The following is a 20,105-nucleotide window of genomic DNA, read 5'->3' on the forward strand; positions in this document are numbered from 1 at the left end:
AACTGGCAAGGTGGGTACAAGAACAGAGTGGCCATGTTGGCAGAAGTAGTGGCTACACTGGGCTCAATAGCATGGACTCTCATTTGCCAAGAAAGTCCAGTCTCTAAATGTCCAACTTGCCAGCAACAGAGATCATTGCTGAGATCCTGAGAAGTCACTGTTTCTCAAGAAGACCTGGCAACTGCTCGGTGGGAAGTCAACTACTATGGGGCCCCTTAATCTGGAAGGGCCAGCATTTGGTCCTCGCAAGAATAGATATCTATTCTAGTTGTGATAAGTGGCCTTTTGTGCCTACAGAGTCACAGCCAACATGTGTACTGAGGGCTTGCTTAGAAATGTATGATCTTTAACCATGGAATCCCACGTGGCTTAGCATGTGAACAGATATTTCAGCCTTCCATGACTGAGGCACAGAAATAGGTCCATCCTAATAGTATCCATTGTTTGCATCACTTATCAAATATTCACTAGCAACCACATGCACAGTGTGGTGCAACAAACTATAGAAGACACAGCAGAAAAAGCAGCTCAGAAACAATATCCTGGAAGGATGAGTACCATCCTTCAGGGTACAGTGTCTATACTAAATCAAAGACAGCCATGTGGTACTGTATATCCATTATAAGGAATATATGGGATCAGAAAGCAAGGAGTAGAAGTTGGGTGGCCCTCCTTAACATGACTCTTAGTGAGCCACTGGTTGTTTTTCCACTTGCCCTCCCAGCAACTGGGTGTTCTCCAAGGCTGTAGGAAGGCCGTGGGCCACAGAAAATGTACTTTTGCCAGAGACACAGCATGAGTGCCATGGAACTGCAAGGTACAGCTGCCATAAAAGCCCCCCAAGTATTAACATGTCCAAAGACTAGTCTGTGAGAGGAGCAGTCACCATTTTGGATGGAGTCATTGACCCGGAGTAGCAGGGGAGTTAAGGCTACTAATCCTCAGTAGAGGCTTGGAAGATTACCTGTGGAACCCAGTTGATACACTTGTCAGACTCCTGGAGCTCCCTTGCTTGGGCAGTGGTGTGACTGGACTTGTGCAGCAATCTTCACCTGAGGGGTCTCAGAATCCTGAGGATAAAGATGCAAAATTTTTAAACAAACAATATTGAGAGTCCTGTGTTTTCCCCATATATTCTACTCTGCTCCCTCTACTTTCTCCTTTCTTATACTCATACCCCATGGGTATCTAAAACTACTATAAGGCTGGGAGAAACAGTTCTCAGCAGTAGTGTTCTGTTTCTTATCAGGACTCCTCCAAGGTATGGGATAGTAGGAAACAGCCTCCTGCGTTAGTTTTCGTTAAAAGAGAAACTGTGGCTAAAGTTTAAACATAGAACTGTTATTCTAATTCTTCCTCTTCCAAAAACCCTGACCCTGTTTCATCTGGAAAGTGACCTGGTCTGCAGATGTTCTCTGATACACCTCTACACAATGAAGTCTTTACCATCTATTGGAGTCACAGAAATCTTTAAAAAGTTTTGATTCCATTGTTTTGGAGAAGTGGAAAAGTTTCCAACACTGCCTAGTGGGGTCAAAAACAGAACCAGTACAAAAGACCTGTATATGGAAAATTATAAGACACTGATGAATGGAATCAAAGATGACACAAACAGATTGAGAGATAGTCCATGTTCCTGGGTAGGAAGAATCAATATTGTGAAACAACTATACTATCAAATGCAATCGACAGATTCAATGCAATCCCCATGAAACTACCATTTTTCACAGAATTAAAACAAAAAAATTTCACAATTCATATGGAAACACAAAAGACCCTGAATAGACAAAGCCTTCTTGAGAAAGAAGAATGAAACTGGAGGAATCAGTCTTCCTGACTTCAGATTATACTACAAAGCTACAGTCATCAAGACAGTATGGTATTGGCACAAAAACAGAAACACAGACCAATGGGACAATATAGAGAACCCTGAGATAAGCCCACGCACCTGTGGGTACCTTACTTTTGACAAAGGAGGCAAGAATATACAATGGGGCATAGAGAGCCTTTTCAATAAGTGGTGCTGGTAAAACTGGACAGCTACATGCAAAAGAATGAAATTAGAACACTTCTTAATGCCATACACAAAGATAAACTCAAAATGTATTATAGACCTAAATGTAAGACCAGAAACTATAAAACTCTTAGAGGAAAGCATAGGCAGAACACTCAATGATGTAAAGCAAAGCAAGATCTTCTATAACCCACCTCATAAAGTAATGGTAATAAAAACAAAAATAAAGAAGTGGGACCTAATTAAACTTAAAAGCTTTTGCACAGCAAAGGAAACTACAAATAAGATGAAAAGACAACCCTCAGAATGGGAGAAAATAATAGCAAATGAAACAACTGACAAAAGAATTAATTTCCAAAATATAGAAGCAGATCATACAACTCAACACCAGAAAAACAAACAGCCTAATCAAAAGTGGGAAAAAGACCTAAAAAGACATTTCTCCAAAGAAGACATACAGATGGCTAACAAACACATGAAAAGATACTCAACATCATTCATTATTCAGTTCAGCTCAGTTCAGTTCAGTCGCTCAGTCGTGTCCGACTCTTTGTGACCCTATGAATCGCAGCACGCCAGGCCATTATTAGAGAAATGCAAATCAAAACTACAGTGAGAAACCACCTCACACCAGTCAGGATGATCATCATCAAAAGTCTATTAAAAAAAAAAGAAGTCTACAAACAATAAATGCTGGAGAGGGTGTGGAGGAAAGGGAATTCTCTTGCATTGCTGGTGGGAATGTAAACTGATACAGCTACTGTGGAGATTCCTTTAAAAGCTAGGAATAAAACCACCATATGACCCAGCAATCCCACTCCTAGGCATATACCCTGAGGAAACCAAAATTTAAAAAGACCCATGTACTCCAATGTTAGTTGCAGCACTATTTACTATAGCTAGAACATGGAAGCAACCTAAATGTCCATTGACAGATAATGGATAATGAAGCTGTGATAAATATATACAATAGAATACTACTTAGCCATAAAAAGGAAGGCATTTGAGTCAGTTCAAATGAGGTGGACGAAACTAGAGCCTTTATACAGAGTGAAGTAAGTCAGAAACAGAAATGTAAATATCCTATACTGGCACACACATATATATAGAATCTAAAAAGATGGTACTGATGAATTTATTTTCAGGACAGCAATGGGGAAATAGACAGAGAACAGACCAATGCACACGGGAGGAGGGGAAGAGGGAGAGAATGAGATGTATGGAGAGACTAACACAGAAATTTACAATACCATATGTAAAATAGAGAGCCAGTGGGAATTCACTGTATGACTCATGGACCTCAAACAGGGACTCTGTGACAATCTAGAAGGGTGGGATGGGGAGGGAGCTGGGAGGGAGGTTCAGGAGGTAGGGGACATTGGTGTATCTATGGCTGGTTCTTGTTGATGTATGACAGAAAACCACAAAATTCTGTAAAGCAATTATCCTTCAATTTAAAAGTTAAATTAAAAAAACAGAACTGGTCAAACCCCACCCCCCTTTTTTTTTTTGGTGCGGAGGTAAATCCTCCTCCTGTTCTCATTTTTTTCCTTGTTTCTTTTTTGGTGTGTTTGTTTGTTTATAATTTGGAGTTCAGTTCAGTTCAGTTGCTCAGTCATGTCTGGCTCTTTGCGACCCCATGAACCGCAGCATGTCAGGCCTCCCTGTCCATCACCAACTCCTGGAGTCCACCCAAACCCATGTCCATCGAGTTGGTAATGCCATCCAACCATCTCATCCTCTGTTGTTCCCTTCTCCTCCTGCCCTCAATCTTTCCCAGCATCAGGGTCTTTTCAAGTGAATCAGCTCTTCGCATCAGGTGGCCAAAGTATTGGAGTTTCAGCTTCAACATCAGTCCTTCCAATGAACACCCAGTCCTGATGGACCGGTTGGATCTCCTTGCAGTCCAAGGGACTCTCTAGAGTCTTCTCCAACACCACAGTTCAAAAGCATCAATTCTTTGGTGCTCAGCCTTCTTTATAGACCAACTCTCACATCCATACATGACCACTGGAAAAACCATAGCCTTGACTAGACAGACCTTTGTTGGCAAAATAATGTCTCTGCTTTTTAATATGCTGTCTAGGATGGTCATAACTTTCCTTCCAAGGAGCAAGCATCTTTTAATTTCATGGCTGCAATCACCATCTGCAGTGATTTTGGAGCCCAGAAAAATAAAGTCAGCCACTGTGTCCACTGTTTCCCCACCCATTTACCATGAAGTGATGGGACCAGATGCCATGATCTTAGTTTTCTGAATGTTGAGCTTTAAGCCAACATTTTCACTCTCCTCTTTCACTTTCATCAAGAGGCTCTTTAGTTATTCCTCACTTTCTGCCATAAGGGTGGTGTCATCTGCATATCTGAGGTTATTGATATTTCTCCCAGCAATCTTGATTCCAGCTTGTGCTTCTTCCAGCCCAACGTTTCTCATGATGTACTCTGCATAGAAGTTAAATAAGCACAGTGACAATATACAGCCTTGACATACTCCTTTTCCTATTTGGAACTAGTCTGTTGTTCCATGTCCAGTTCTAACTGTTGCTTCCTGACCTGCAAACAGGTTTCTCAAGAAGCAGGTCAGGTGGTCTGGTATTCCCATCTCGTTCAGAATTTTCCACAGTTTTTTGTGATCCACACAGTCAAAGGCTTTGGCGTAGTCAATGTAGCAGAAATAGATGTTTTTCAGGGACTCTCTTGCTTTTTCGATGATCCAGTGGATGTTGGCAATTTGATCTCTGGTTCCTCTGCCTTTTCTAAAACCAGCTTGAACATCTGGAAGTTCACGGTTCACGTATTGCTGAAGCCTGGCTTGGAGAATTTTGAGCATTACTTTACTAGTGTGTGAGATGAGTGCAATTGTGCGGTAGTTTGAGCATTCTTTGGCATTGCCTTTCTTTGGGACTGGAATGAAAACTGACCTTTTCCAGTCCTGTGGCCACTGCTGAGTTTTCCAAATTTGCTGGCATATTGAGTGCAGCACTTTCACAGCATCATCTTTCAGGATTTGAAATAGTGATGCTTTGAAATAGTTCGTAGTGATGCTTTCTAAGGCCCACTTGACTTCACATTCCAGGATGTCTGGCTCTAGGTGAGTGATCATACCATGGTGATTATCTGGGTCATGAAGATCTTTTTTGTACAGTTTTCCTGTGTATTCTTGCCACCTCTTCTTAATATCTTCTGCTTCTGTTAGGTCCCTACCATTTCTGTCCTTTATTAGGCCCATCTTTGCATGAAATGTTCCCTTGGTATCTCTAATTTTCTTGAAGAGATCTCTAGTCTTTCCCATTCTATGGGGGCTGTAAATCTCTTGAAGGTCAACCTTTTGTCACAATGAGGTCAGTATTTTTCTTTTGCTTTCTTAAGATTTTTGGACAAGCAGAAAATTAGGCATCTTTCCTAAGGTAGATCATGTGCCTCCTTTTACTTCAGAGTTCTTTTACCAGAGAAACTCCTATTTTATGCAAACCGTTGGTCAGATTTACTCTAGATATATGATCTGCCAGAAAGACCCTTAGTCTGTTAATTTCTTCTCAAAGTAGTATAGTCTCATTGAGTAAGATCTGGAATTGTAGTGGCCCTCTCTGGCTTCTTGGGGATGTCAGAGTTGTGAGTGTGGCCCCTGAAGAAGAAAGGTCATTAGAATAGCCATCTCATCATGGGGAATCTACCTCAGTTTGAGGTAGGAGATCGATGGGCCCCTGGTATGGACAGCTGGTATTTGTCAAATGGAGTAAAACCAAAGCTTTGTTTTCCCCCAGCCAACCCAAGGACAAAGCCAGTGGCAGAAGCTGAACTCTTCTGAAGTAAAGAGAAAAGGGGACCACTCCTAAAATCAAGGAAAACCTCCCTGTCTGCACATGTGCAGGAAGGTTGCTTGGGGTCAAAAAGGGTGGAGGTACCACCCTGTAAGAAGTGTGGACATACCCCCACAGGCCTCAGGAGTGGGATCCATCTTTGCAAAAACTTGCAAAGGCATGCTGGGGAGGGTCCTAGGGCAGGTCAGGTGTGAAAAAAGATAACTGGCCAAAGGTAAACAAGGACCCAGAAGGACTGTCCCACTTAAGTGATTTAAATCACCTCTGACTGCCGACTTCCTCCTTAGAGAGGACAACCTCTCGCTTTCTCTCTTGTCTCTCCCAGTGTGTATTTATGCTTTGTTTCTGCCTTAAATAAACAAACTGTTTCTCTGTGTGCTCTCCCACTTATGCTGTGTCTCTAAGAATAAACTTTGTTCCTGCTTTTGTGTTCTTGAAACATTCTTGCTTTCAAATGGGAGCTAGAGCCAGGGGGTCATTGCTCCCAGCTTCTAGTCACTGGTGGTCCAGTGGTGAGGATTTCTGGTTTTTCACTCAAGTTACCCAGGTTCAGTTCCTGGGCAGGGAACGAAGATCTCTTAAGACCACTCCCTGCTATCTCTTCAAAATCAAGCTGGTGAAAAGAAGCCAAGAAATGAAAGATTTTAAGTAGATTCTAATATTCTGTGGCCTATATTATGTAACTTTCACCTTGCTTCTTCTTCTGCTTTTTCCGTAGAAAAAGACCTTGTCTTTCTATGTCTTCGTATGTTTGTGTGTCTCACAATCCCACTCTTTTCTCAGCTTTCTCCTATCCTTACCTCTGTTTTCCTTTCTGCCCCCTTGATTCTCTTCTTTATTTTGTGGCGCTCCCTCTTATTTTCTTCTGGAACTCCACCCTTTCTTGATATGCCACAGCCCTAGCAATAGGAAAAAGAAAATCTTCTAGGGCTCTTTCCAAGTGTGTCTGCCCTTGTTTGCCTGGGAATAATCAAACTGTTAACTTGGCTGCAATGATTTGATCTGACGTGTCTGACACCAATTAGAAACTGCTTTTAAGGAATACTCATGTTGGGCCTTAACACAGGACAGACACCATTTAAAAGTATGGCCTATACCTAAAATATCTAATGCTGTTCAGAAACATAAAATAGATGGGAGATCACACCTGTCCTCAATGTAAAACACTTTTGGTCAACATTTTTGGAGATAGCATGGTAACCAACGAGAAAACCATACACGATCGAGTGTATAGTACTACAAATTGAACACCTTGAGAGAAGCAAAAGGTCTTCCACCAGTATAAAAAATCACTAAGGTTATGAGTAGATATCAGAAAAATAGAAATAAAGAGAGGGAAAATGTGACAAGGACCACAGCTATCATGTTTTGGCAAATGGCCTGCTCTTTAGGCCTGCAAATGGCCTGTCCACACCCCCACCCCCAGCCCACCTGTTTTCATCAAGTGTCTTTGGGTCAACAAGAAATTACCGTGTTAGTAAATCGTTATCCAACTCAATTTTAATAGACATTTGTGCAAAGAGCAAATGCAAACACATGTTTGACAAGGGTATAGTTAATTGATTCTCAGATCTGTCATGGATTAAAATCCAGATTTCTCTACCAGATGAACCTCATGGATGAGAAGGGCTGCCTAAGAGAACTCTGTAAAAGTTGGGCAAATTATGATTAAACAACAATGTCCTATGTATAGCATAGAGAGCTATATTCAGTATCCTATGACAAGTCCTAATGGAAAAAATATTTTAAAAGAATGTGTATATATATGTTGTATATATATACAACATATATATATATATTACTGAATCACTTTGCTGTATGTCAGTAATTAACACAGCATTGTAAATCAGCTATACTTCAATTAAATGGAAAAAAGTGGATAAATGAAAGTGTCACAGGGTGGCTATTCCATTGATTCTCTACTGCTACATCCATCCTTCCTCTTCCCTTAGGTAGCTACATCATCTGGATGCCAGATATTTTCAGAAAGGAATTTGACACAAGATCTGAGATATACAAATAGCATGAATGTAACACATCTCACTTATGAGACCTCCTTCTAACAGTCTCTTATGAAGCAATTGCATCCTATTTCCTTTTATGTAAATGTTTGTTTCTGTATATACATCAGGCACTCAGTTCTACCTGTACTTTTTAGACAGGTCATGCTTAGCCAAGTCCTATGATTTAATGTGAGATGCTATGACATTAATAACTAGGGGCTGCAAGAAGTAACACAGCAGTGATCAATGGCTTCTTGGTTGATGGTTTTACAATAAGAGATATCAAATGCCAAAGTCATTATACTTGAAACACCTCTGTTTTAGCACAACCCAAGAGAACAATGAGAATGATAGTGTCAGCATTTTTTAAGTGCCTAACATATTCCAGGCCCCACTTAGGTCCTTTCTTTGGACCATCACAAAACTCCAGGAAAGTACATTTCATCTCTCAGTCTAAAATGTCAGATATAACGTTGATCCTCTGAAAGCCCATGACTTTTGGCAAGATCACATACTTAGGGCTTCCATGGTGGCTCAGTGGTAAAGAATATGCATGTCAATGCAGGAGACCCGGGTTCCATCCCTAATCTAGGAGGATCCCACATGACATGGAGCAACTAAGCCCTTGCACTAAAACTATTGAGCCTGTGCCCTAATAGAGCCCTGAAGCTGCTGCTGCTGCCCCCATTTGCTCTGTGCTCCACAACAAGAGAAGCCACTGCAGTGAGAAGCCTGTGCACCACAACTCGAGCGTAGCCCCTACTCTCGGCACCTAGAGAAAAGCCCGTGAAGCAACGAAGACCCAGCACAGACAAATATAAATAAATAAAATTATCTACTTAGCAGGCTGTTGAACTGCTGTTGATATTCATATGCCAATGACACGGAATTTTTGGTCTTCCTACTGCATCAGTCAGTGTGTCTCTTATTGCTATCTTTTACGTCTGGCTTGTTTAACACTATCAAAAACACGAACCAGTAACAAAAATTTGTACATAATCAACCAAGGAAAAGTCTAATAAACTACTAAACAAGGGCATGCCAGTTCAAACAAGATGTGCTACAGGCACATCCATGAAACATCAGTAACCACAACATAAATAAGTACAGGTCCTCTTGTTGGTGGGAATCTAACAGTTCCCATGATCATTGAGAGGAGTAGTAAGACTAAGACCAGATATAAAATATTAAATGCATTTAACCACACAGATCCCTTTTAATTGTCAAGTCATTTTATTTGAAGATAACAACTTGGGAATTATCAGTGTGATTATTGATCATTTCTCCCAGTAAGTGCCAATGTGATTTTCTCCATTTTGTGAACTCCAGTTTTATTTACTTGGGCTCATGGATTTTTCTCCAACAGTTTATGTATCATCCTCTTCAAGTATATCTTTTATGTAGTAAGTGGCACCCATAAATGCTGCAAAGAAAAGAAGGCAAAGGCGAAGAAGCAGTAGAGATAATGATTTGTTTAGACTCAACCTTAGACTGGCTTGAATACCTACTTCTTTGTCAGGTGGAATACCACTATCTACACTGCCACCTGGTCCTCTCTCAGTACAATTTGGTGGTTTCCAACCTTGCTGACAGTGACAATGTTTCCTGCTGTTGCACACCCCTCTGTAATTGCATTTCTTGACATCACAGTCAAAACCCAGGTCTTGAAAAAAAGTACAGTTTTGGTCCTTACAGTATGCTCCTGGGCCACAGTTTGCACCATCCACTACAAGCCCCATTTCTGGCACGTCTGTCCCGAAGTGGGCGTCATACCCAAAGCAGGATCGTGGTGTAACATCATGTACTATTATATGATGAAAAGTAGTGTGCTCCCCACCACCAGGAAGCTTCTTCACATCCCCACAGTGCAGCATTCCACACAGAACATCGTCTTGCTCACATGGCACAGGTTTCCCTCCTCCTCGACCCACCTTCACACCACAGTTTCCAAATCGGTCGCCCCTCATATTCAGCACGTTATAGCATGCTGGCGCAGCCTCTTTTATGTTATAGCCAAAGAGGGCTTGACACTGTAAATCACGGTCACTGCAGTTTCCCTTCACACAGACAGCTGATGGTGAACACGGGGTTCCATCCTGGATATAAGTGTCAGCTGGACACTCACGTGTCTTCCCGCTACAGTATTCTGGTAGATCACAGACACCAAGAATATCTCTGCACGTATATCCAGGTTGAGCATATTTACAATTTCTGCAGCAATCTCCATAATCACAATCACTGCCAAGGGTGAGGATACAATTGGCGTTGCAACATGCATCCTGAGTACAGTCTTTGAAGGTGCCACAGTCACATTCTTCATTGGGATCTCTCTTCTTGTCACCACATCGTCTTGCTTCATAAGGAAAATTTTGGTATGGTACATTTGGAACACTCAAACAAGGATCCCAATTATGTAAATGTCTGTGAATGGCCTGAAAAGTACAATTACTCATCATATCTAGAAAACCCAGATTAATATTCATGAGACAGTTTTGTCTCCGAAAACATCGACAACCTGGACTATCATGAGGAACACCCAAAACATGACCTATTGCATGTGCTGCAATAGTTGCAGTTAAAAATATGTGGTATCTTGGAGCATATACATATGATGCTCCCCAATTGGGATTGCATACTCCGTTAAAGCTGCTACCATAGAAGGCCCCAGCAATTTTATGTCCTGTTATAAGCAATGAAGTATCATGAGGAATTTGATCAAAAAATCCCCAAAATTTCCATAAACCAAAGTCAGTTACTGCAGCTCCAACACTATTATAGCTATTCAAATCTAACAGATCATAGCCATCCCATATACATATAAGACGTATCAAAACCTGAAGTTGAGCCTGGTAAAAAATACTATGCAATATGTTATTTAAAATCACTATATTCTCTACTATATGTGTCTGATTAGTGTCCTGAACATATAATGAGTTAGAAACTGTGTAGTGAAGTTTTAAGCCTTTTCTATGTGGCCACCACAAATACACAGGGCCTGCTTTAGGCATTTCAGAAATCATTGCCTCCTCATACTCTTGATTAGTATCTGTCTCTTCAGTCTCACATTTCTCATCCTCTGCTGCTGTTTTCTGTGTCACAAGCTGAGAAATCAGATGCTCAAATTTGGAAGAAGCCTCCAATGGTTTGATTTCGTAAGTGAAGTCATCCAGCTGCAGCATGCCATGCAGACCCCCGTAGCAGGTGTCCAGTGTACCCATGGACCCAGGAACCCCTTCCAGGTAGCTAAAGTAGTAACAGTCTCTGGGGATATAAGGGTAGTTCTCTTGCATGGCACCTTGGTCATTATTGGTGATCACAGGAAAATGTGTGGGCAGCAAATTCTTCTTGACTCTCAAGTGAACCACATGTCTTTGGCCGCTGAAGCGAATCTTGTAGGAGAGCTGGCCTTGTCTCTCAATTCCACTCACTCTGTGGGACACCTTCCTGGGAATCACAATTTCAGAAGAAATGAAGCGCCATCCTGGTGGATCATGGGAACAGCAGGCTGGAAACAGGAATAGCCAGAGCAGAGGCAGCCAGAGATCACCTCTCAGGTGGGCCTGGGTCCAGGCACACCCCATGAGTGAGGAAGTCTGTGACCAAAGAAAATGCACTCCGGTGGGAGGCAGGCAAGACTATCCCTGGAGCAGCAACTTGTAGATAGCAGGATAGTCCTGAGGAGAGCAGAGACAGACTGGAGGCTGGGCAACCCCAGAGAGGTGGGGGAGGGAGGGGAAACTCTTACATAACAATGTGTCCTCATGAAGGGGAGGGGCTGTACTAAGTGGTCCTAGGGATCCTAACACAGGGGTGTTAGGGAACACAAAACATGGTAGAAATTAGGAAAAACAGAGTGCATATCTGGGCTGAGTGGTACCATGGTCCTTTGGAAAAGTCACAGGGGAAGAATCAGGGGGTTTGGTGCAGTTTTGAGACAGTGATTGACTTTTTGCCCTCAAACCAAAATGAGACAAGGCTTCAATTTGTAATGAAAATACAAAATGGAGAAGAGAATGGAAGCTTCTTTTAGTCAGACTTTTGAGGAGAGAATCAAATTCTTTCATACTTTACAAACGTGGAATGTGTTGGGGGTGATGAGTGGAACAAAACAATAGTGTCATGAGTAGAAATGTGAGGGTGGATAATAATAGTTCCTTATAAAGTTAAAATTATGCCTGCCCTGTGTCTTGGTGATTCTAGCCATAGAAAGTTACCACAATGATTCTATATACATATTCATAACAGCATTATGCTTGAATTTATTCCATAGACTGGAAACAAGCAAACAGTACTGAACAGATGAATGATGGACAGACTGGCATATTCGTTCAGAGGGAAAATCCTCAGTAAATCTGAACAAGTTTCTGATATGTGTACGATCATGGGTGTATCTCATAGATAATATGATAACAGAAAGAAATCAGATCAAAGAAGCTTTACATAGGACTTCCTTTGTATGATGTTCTGGAATAGTCCAAAGTGATATATGGGGAATAGAATTTTAATCAGTGCTCTCCTGATGTGAGGGAATGGAGGGATGGAGGGAACTTTCTGGAGTGATGGGAAACTTCTGAATCTTGCTTGGGTTGTGTTCAAGATGAACATTTGCCTCCGGAGTCCACATGTTGAAATCCAACCCCCCGCTCCAGGTGATGGTGTTAGCAGTTGGGGTCTTTGGGAGGTGATTGGTGCTTTTACAAAGAGGCCTCAGAGAGATCCTTCAACCCTTCTGCCCTGTGCGGTTACAGTGAGAAGGTGCCATCTATGAACCAGGAATGGTTCTCACCAGACTGAATGTACTGGTGCTTTGTTTTTGACTTACTAGCCTCCAGAGCTGAGAAATAAAGTTCTGTCTTATGTATAAGTCACTTAGTCTAAGGTATTTTCATGACTTGACTGAATATAACATTAAAAAGTCCATCCCTGTTATGAAGTAGCAGAGAACATGGCTGGACTGTGTTTGTGTCCTAATGATTTGTGGAATGTAGCACTTCCAGTCGTAAGTTGGATATTTAGTTGGGGATATACCTCAACAAAGTGCTGGAGAAGTGGCTGGGTTATTTCCTTTTTCCATAAGCTTCTAGTAAAATGTAGGAAGAAAAAGGTGATTTAAAGATTAAACTGTTCATCAAAGAGCAGTGGAACTTAAAAGATTTGGAAAATTCCCAGGCCATTCATATAGAAAATATTGAGAAATCATGGTCTGAAAAGAACACTATGAATGTGGCCAGAATCCACTTGATTAATTAGTCTTCTCCAAAACAGTACAGGAGCTATGTACCAAAAAAAAAAAAAAAAACCACAAAAGAAAACAATAAATCTTTATTCACCAAGAGCTGTTGACTGGTAAAATCACTTAAATTTGATATGTCAGTGGGATTTTACCAATAAAGTAATTCCTAAACTCTACAGTTACAGAATATTAAAAACATACAAAAGTGCTGTTTTTATACACAGCATAACTGAAATATAGTTTAACCAATGATTTACAAGGTAGTCAAATACCACAACAGCAAACCATGGAAGGAGTCATAAATTAAGTATTTTCTACATGTCTGAAAAGCTTTCAGCTGGGACCAATCTTGTGTTTTTGTCTTTGAAGGATGACTGCTGTAAAATGACCATATTCATTAGCCTGCCCTCTAAAAAGCAATAAGCTTAATTTATAGAATGAACAAATGAGCAAATTTTCTGTTGTTCTCAAAGTATAATATAATCCCTTTATTTAAGTGGAGGGTATCAGAAGTGAAAACCCACTGTGTGAATCTCCCTCTCACTTCAGGGATGAGGACATCAAGGCCCAGAGAAACGCAGGAACTTGGCGGAGGTCAGCTCAGCAAGGTCTCTGATTCCCAGTTCAGAGGGACCTGGGGCTCTGGGATGGTCCTTCCCCCTGAGTCATAACATTGTAACAGACTTGCTCTGGGTGAGTATGTAGAAGATTTGGAACTCTTAGATCCTATCTATACCTCAGCTACAGTTTCTCTTCTTTTCCAGGAGATAAGGGTCACTTGTGTTGAATGGTTTCCCAGGGAGTTGATCTCTGTACAGCAACTCTGAGATGCACTCTTTGTACCTTCACCAAAAATCTCCCTGCACTGTTCATCATGGCTATTACAGCTCTTTTGATAGCAAAAAGCACTGTCAGTGCAGGGAATCCCATCCTGCACGTGGACATCTTCTGGGCACTGATGAGATGTCCCATTGCACCACTCTGGGAGGTCACATTCATTGATCTGAGGTCTACAGAGCTCCCCTGATGGCACGAACTTGCAGTCTGCAGCAAAGCCCGAAAGCACAGGCAGCCCCAGGCCTTAGAGTACAGTTCAACAGACAACAGGGGTCGTGTTCACACTGCTTTACAGATCCACAGTCACACTGCTCTCCTCCTTCAGTCACACCATTCCCACAGCGCTTCAGCATGAAGACTGCCCCTGGAATTGGAGGGTTGTGCAGACATGATCCCTGGTTTAAAGTGGTCTTTGTAAATTCTGCATAGCTACAATTCGTGAATCTCTCTGCTGGCAACCTGATAGCATTCATGAGGCAAGCTCTTTGTCCACACCCACAGAATTCATCATGCTGCATACCCAGAGTATGACCTAACTCATGAGCTACGGTGAGGGCAAAAACAGACCAGGGGTCTCCTTTGAAATTATTAACTCCGCAGTCGAGAGGAGGGCGACATATTCCTGCCACATAGGCTATACCGAGGACACTTAAAAGTGAACCTTTAACGAAAATATGTGCAGCATCATACTGTAGCTCAGAAAGACTGATTTGTTTTCTCTGTCTTTATTAGTAATTTGTGTCCTCTCTGTTTTTAGTGTGGAAAGTTTATAAGTTTTACTGACATTTTCAAAGAACCAACTTTGGTTTCATTGATTTTTCTCTTTTGATTTTCAATTTCATTATTTTCTGCTTTATTTAATTTCTTCTCTTCTGCTCACTTTGGTTTAAATTAGGTAGCAGACTAGTACAGATCTTCTTTCTAATATATGCAATCAGTGTTATGAATTTTCATAAATACTAAATACTGCTTTCACTGCACCCCATTAATTTTGAAAAGCTGTGGGATTTCCATCTTTGAAATTTGTTATGTTTCAGAATGTGTTCTACTTGGTAAATGTTACATATGAGTTTCAGAAGAATGTGTTCTCCTGTTGTTGAATGAAATGTTTTATGAATGTCAATTATATCCAGCTGATTGATGGAGTTGAGTTCATCTATATCCTTCCTTACTAATTTTCTGCTTGCTGGGTCTGTTGTTGTTCACTCATCCAGTCCTGTCCGACTCTTTGTGACCCCATGGACTGCAGCACGCCAGGCCTCCCTGTCCCTCACCATCTCCCAAAGTTTGCCCAAGTTCATGTTCATTGCATTGGTGATACCATGCAGCCATCTCATCCTCTGACACCCTCTTCTTCTACCCTTGATCTTTCCCAGCATCAGGGACTTTTTCAATGAATCATCTGTTCACATCAGATGACCAAAATACTGGAGCTTCAGCTTCAGCATCAGTCCTTCCTGGTTTGATTTCTTTGCTGTCCAAGAGACTTTCAGGAGCCTTCTCCAGCATCACAGTTTGAAGGTATCAATTCTTTGGTGTTCTGCCTTCTTTACAGTCCAGCTCTCACAACCATATGTGACCACTAGGAAGACCAGGGCCTTGACTATACAGACCTTTGTCGGAAGAATGATGTCTCTGCTTTTCAACACACTGTCTAGGTTTGTCATCGCTTTTCTGCCAAGAAGCAATTGTCTTCTGATATCACAGATGCAGTCACTGCAGTGATTTTGGAGCCCAAGAAGAGAAAATCTGTCACTACTTTTACCTTTTCCCCTTCGATCTGCCATGCAGTAATGGGGCCAGATGCCATGATCTTAATTTTTTTTAATATTTAGTCTTAAGCTGGCTCTTTCATTCTCCTGCTTCACCCTCATCAAGAGGGTCTTTTGCTGGGTTTACCAATCACTAATAGAGAGTTGTTGACATCTCCAAATATAATAATGCATTTGTCAGTTTCTTCTTGCAGGTTTATCATTTTTTTCTGCTGCCCTGTATTTTGCTGCCCTGTTAATAGGAATATACACATTAAGGATTGTCGTGCCTTTTGGAGAACTGACCACTTTATCATTATTTAGTGCTCCTTTGTATACCTGATCATTTTCCTTGCTCTAAATTCTGCTTTGTTTGAAATTAATATAGCTATTCCAGCATAGTTTTGATTAGTCTTAGCATAGTATCATTCTTCATCCTTTTACTCTTTATCAGTGTCTTAAAGTATGTTTCTTGTAGACAACTTATAGCTTGGTCTTGTATATTATATACTCTGATAACTTCTTTCTTTTAAAATGTATATTCACATTTAAAGTGATTATTGATATATTTGGTTAATATCTACCATATTTATGTTTTCTGTTTATTGCTCTTGTTCCATTTTTTGTCTTCTATTCTTTCTCTCTTTTTGCCTTTTGTGGTTTTAATTCTGAAAATGTTTCTCACTTAAATGAAACCTACAAAACTTAGTTCCCTTGAGCCACTTTCCATCCCCTTTCCAGTATAATTCTGTTAAATATTTCTTCTCTATATATTAAGAACTACATTAGACAATATTATATTTGCTTTAGCTGCTAAATGTAATTTATAAAATTCAAGAGGAAAAAGAAAGTCCATTGGATTTACCCATATTTTAACTCTTCCACTGTCCTTCTTCCTTCCTGATATTAAAAGATTCCTTGTTTTATAATTTCTGTTCTGTTTCAAAAATTTTCTTTAGCCATTATTTCAAGCAGGTCTGCTAGTGACAAATTCTCTTAATTTTCCTTCATCTGAGTATGTCTTGGTTTCCTCAGCATTCCTGATGAGTATTTTCACTGGATATAAAGTTCTGTATTGATATATATTTTTTTTGATATTTTAATTCTTATGAAATACTTTGCTATTTCCTTCTGGCCTATGTGGTGTCTAACAAGAAATCTGCTACTTTTCAAATTGTTTCCCCCTTAGAGGTAAGATTAGGCAATATAAAGTTTCTCTCAAAGTACTTTCAAGATTTTTTCTTTGTCTTTTAGTTTTCACAATATGATTATGATGTGTCCATCATGGATTTCCTTGGGTATATCCTGTTTGTGATTCTGAACTTCTTAAATCTGTAGGCTATGACTTTCACCAACTTTTAGAAATCTTCAGTCATTATTTGAGTACTCGGAATCCCTGCCCTAATCTTCTCTCTTTCTGTAACTGGGATAACATGAATGTTATATCTTTTGTTATAGTCCTAGAGGTTACACATTTTTTTCCACTTTATTTTTTCTCTCTGCTCTTCAGATTTAGTAGTAATTCTTGCTCTGTGTTGTTTCACTACTTATTTCCTCTGTTAACTCTATTTTATTTTCCAGCCCATCCATTGACTTTCTGCCTTTTGTATTTTTCAGTTATAAATTTCCATTATTTTCTTTTAAAAAATATCTTATACTTCTTTGGTAGGACTTTATTTTCCTGAAATGTTCTACTTTTCCCAATTGTTTTGATCATCCTTGTCATTGTTCATTGGAGCATTTTTATGTCGGCTACTTCAAAATTCTTACCAGATAATACCAATATCTACATCATCTCAGAGTTGGCATCTATTAATCATCTTTTCTCCTTCAAGTTGAAACTTCTCTACTTCTTTATGACAGGTGAATTTTCATTGTATTCTGAACATTTTGGCTGTTATATTTTGAGGCTTTAGATCTTATATAAATACCAGGACCCCTCTGACAGTGCACTAGCAGAGGAAGAGAAGTATTTCATTGTTATTGATATGATGATACATGCTCAGGTCTCCACTCTGTTTCTGTTGATGTGCTGAGGAGAAGGGGAACCTCACATTGTTAAAGTATGGAGCACATTAATTTCCCCTCTTGGTCTCTGCTGACAGCGCCCTGACTGGGAAATTTAAGAATTGCTCATTACCACTGCCCAACAGGCCTCCAAAAGCACTGTAGTATGGGAGCCTCATTACTACATGGTGAGAATGAAAGTCCCACAAGTCTATTTGACCTTCCCTGATACCACCCCAATGAGGGGGTGGCTGAGGCACATCATGAGCTGGGTGAGATTGGATGTCTAATCTCCTCACCTGGCCTTTGCTTATGAGGATTCATGTGGGACTACAACTTTTCCCATGACATTTGGCTGGAGTAGTAATTTTCTATTAATGAAAGGTTTCTGTCTTTCCAGGCTGCTCATTTCTTGTTCCTTTGGCTAGAGAGAACAAACTTGCCTTGGGCCTTTTGTTTGTTTGTATCTGTTGCATTTTAGTGTTACAGCCTTTTCCGTAATACAAGGAGGGTAAAAGAAAATAGAAAGAAATCATCACCATGCTGTTGTTCTTGGGTTCCAGTGTCACTAGCTGGCCTATAATTTTTGCTCCACCTTTCTGAATCTTCTTATGTTTGTTTCATATATAAAGTACAGTACTTTAACCAGTACTGAGCATAAGCAATAGGGAGACAAGTGTTTATTCTACCTTTTCTGGAACCAGAAGTCCTTAAATACTATTTTAAAAAGCATTACTCCCTGTTAAAGCAAGCAAGACCAAGTCAAAACTACTTTGGGAGATTTCAATTCTTTCTCACCTCTCAATCTCCTGGGATAGTTTCTATCTGAAGCAGGTGCTCTAGTCTTCTTTCCTGAGTTGAATTTCCTTGCTCTGCTTACAGGTCCTACTTGTCTGTTACTAAAACTTTTCCATGATTCACTGTCTATAGTTTCCTACTTTCTTATCTCTTGGTTATATTTTCTTCATTGTTAATTACCTCATGCATAGGAGCAGACTTAATCCACTGAGTTTAGCTGTAGACAAACTTTTTTAATCTTCCCTTCCCAAGAAAGGGATATCTCCAGTTCTGGGTGGTTGAATGAAACAGTTTATGAAAAGAAACATCTCAAACAGCTTTCTGAGGAAATCAGCATAGATAGAAAGAACTTTTCCTGAGAGTAAACAGAAGGGGACTGTCACTAAAAATGCTTCTAATTGATAATTATTTCACAGAGCTCTGAATCCAGTTAAATTAGGAGGTGATGAGACTCATTTAGCCAATAATCCTCTTAAAATAGGATCTACCCAGTTTTAGTATTTTATTGAATCAGTTTTTTTCTATGCAATAGAGTTGAAATCATTTTAGAGATTACCTATTTTGCCAAATATTATACTCTAAATTATCTACCAAATCATTTTGAGCATTTTTTTTGTCAAAATATTACAGTTTAATAGAAGATGTAACTTTTAAAACTTGTATACAAAGCAAAATAGCAAAGTTATAAATTATATAATACAAAAATGTGTTGAATATGGTAATTATAAGGAGAATTATAGAATATCAATGTTGTTTATATTATTTAGAAAATATGTAATATCTTGACCTACAATGTTAGTATAATTTAAACCCCATAGTGAAAAGCGATTAGACAATCTGGCCAATACAATAGCATGGGTAAAACGATGAAGCAGAAATGAATCTACACAAATTGGAGGTGAAGAGGCTATCTAATTTCAATTATAGTGAAGTCAGACATAAATTTGTATAGAAATGGTGGAGCCAGAGCAAGACATTCTTGACAGCCAGTTGTTTCTGGAGAAGTGAAAGATCTTTGTTGCTAAGCAGCTAAATCTAGAACTTTGTCACCGGAGAGACAAGAGGGGCAAAGCTTATGTTTTCCTTTGTTATGTGAGGTCTCAACTACCTATCTTGGTTCACTGAGAAGAGTGGTACAAATTATCTTGAAGGAAAAAAGCGTGGAAGCTACTGTTACGTCTATTGGTAAGTCATTTATCAAGTTCGTCTCTATGCATAATTTGGTAATCAGAATAGTATGTCAAATAATGTAAAGATTCTTAACTTTGGGTGTTTTTCCTTTTAAAAGATGCGTGAGACTTTAGCATGAGGAGGTGGGGCTATGTTGCAGCTAGGGTTTGCCTAAGACTGAGGGGGTTGCTGTGATGTGGGACTTTCAGTTTATAAACAAGATAGTACTGGGCAAAGCAAGATAAGTTGATTACCCAAACTGCTAGTAAAGAACAGGAAAATAGGAAAAAGTAGAGTTGAGAGTAGGAAAAATTTATAGACTCAGTGCTTTAGTAGATAGGAGATATTATCTGGAATAGAAGATAAGGGCTACTACCTGAATCTCAGGCGGGATCACTCTTCCATTATGACTGGACTATGGAGTAGGGTGGCACCCCACTCCAGCACCCTTGCCTGGAAAATCCCATGGAT

The sequence above is a fragment of the Cervus canadensis genome, chromosome 6 (genome assembly GCF_019320065.1).
Source record: "Cervus canadensis isolate Bull #8, Minnesota chromosome 6, ASM1932006v1, whole genome shotgun sequence".
NCBI classification, from domain to species: domain Eukaryota; kingdom Metazoa; phylum Chordata; class Mammalia; order Artiodactyla; family Cervidae; genus Cervus; species Cervus canadensis.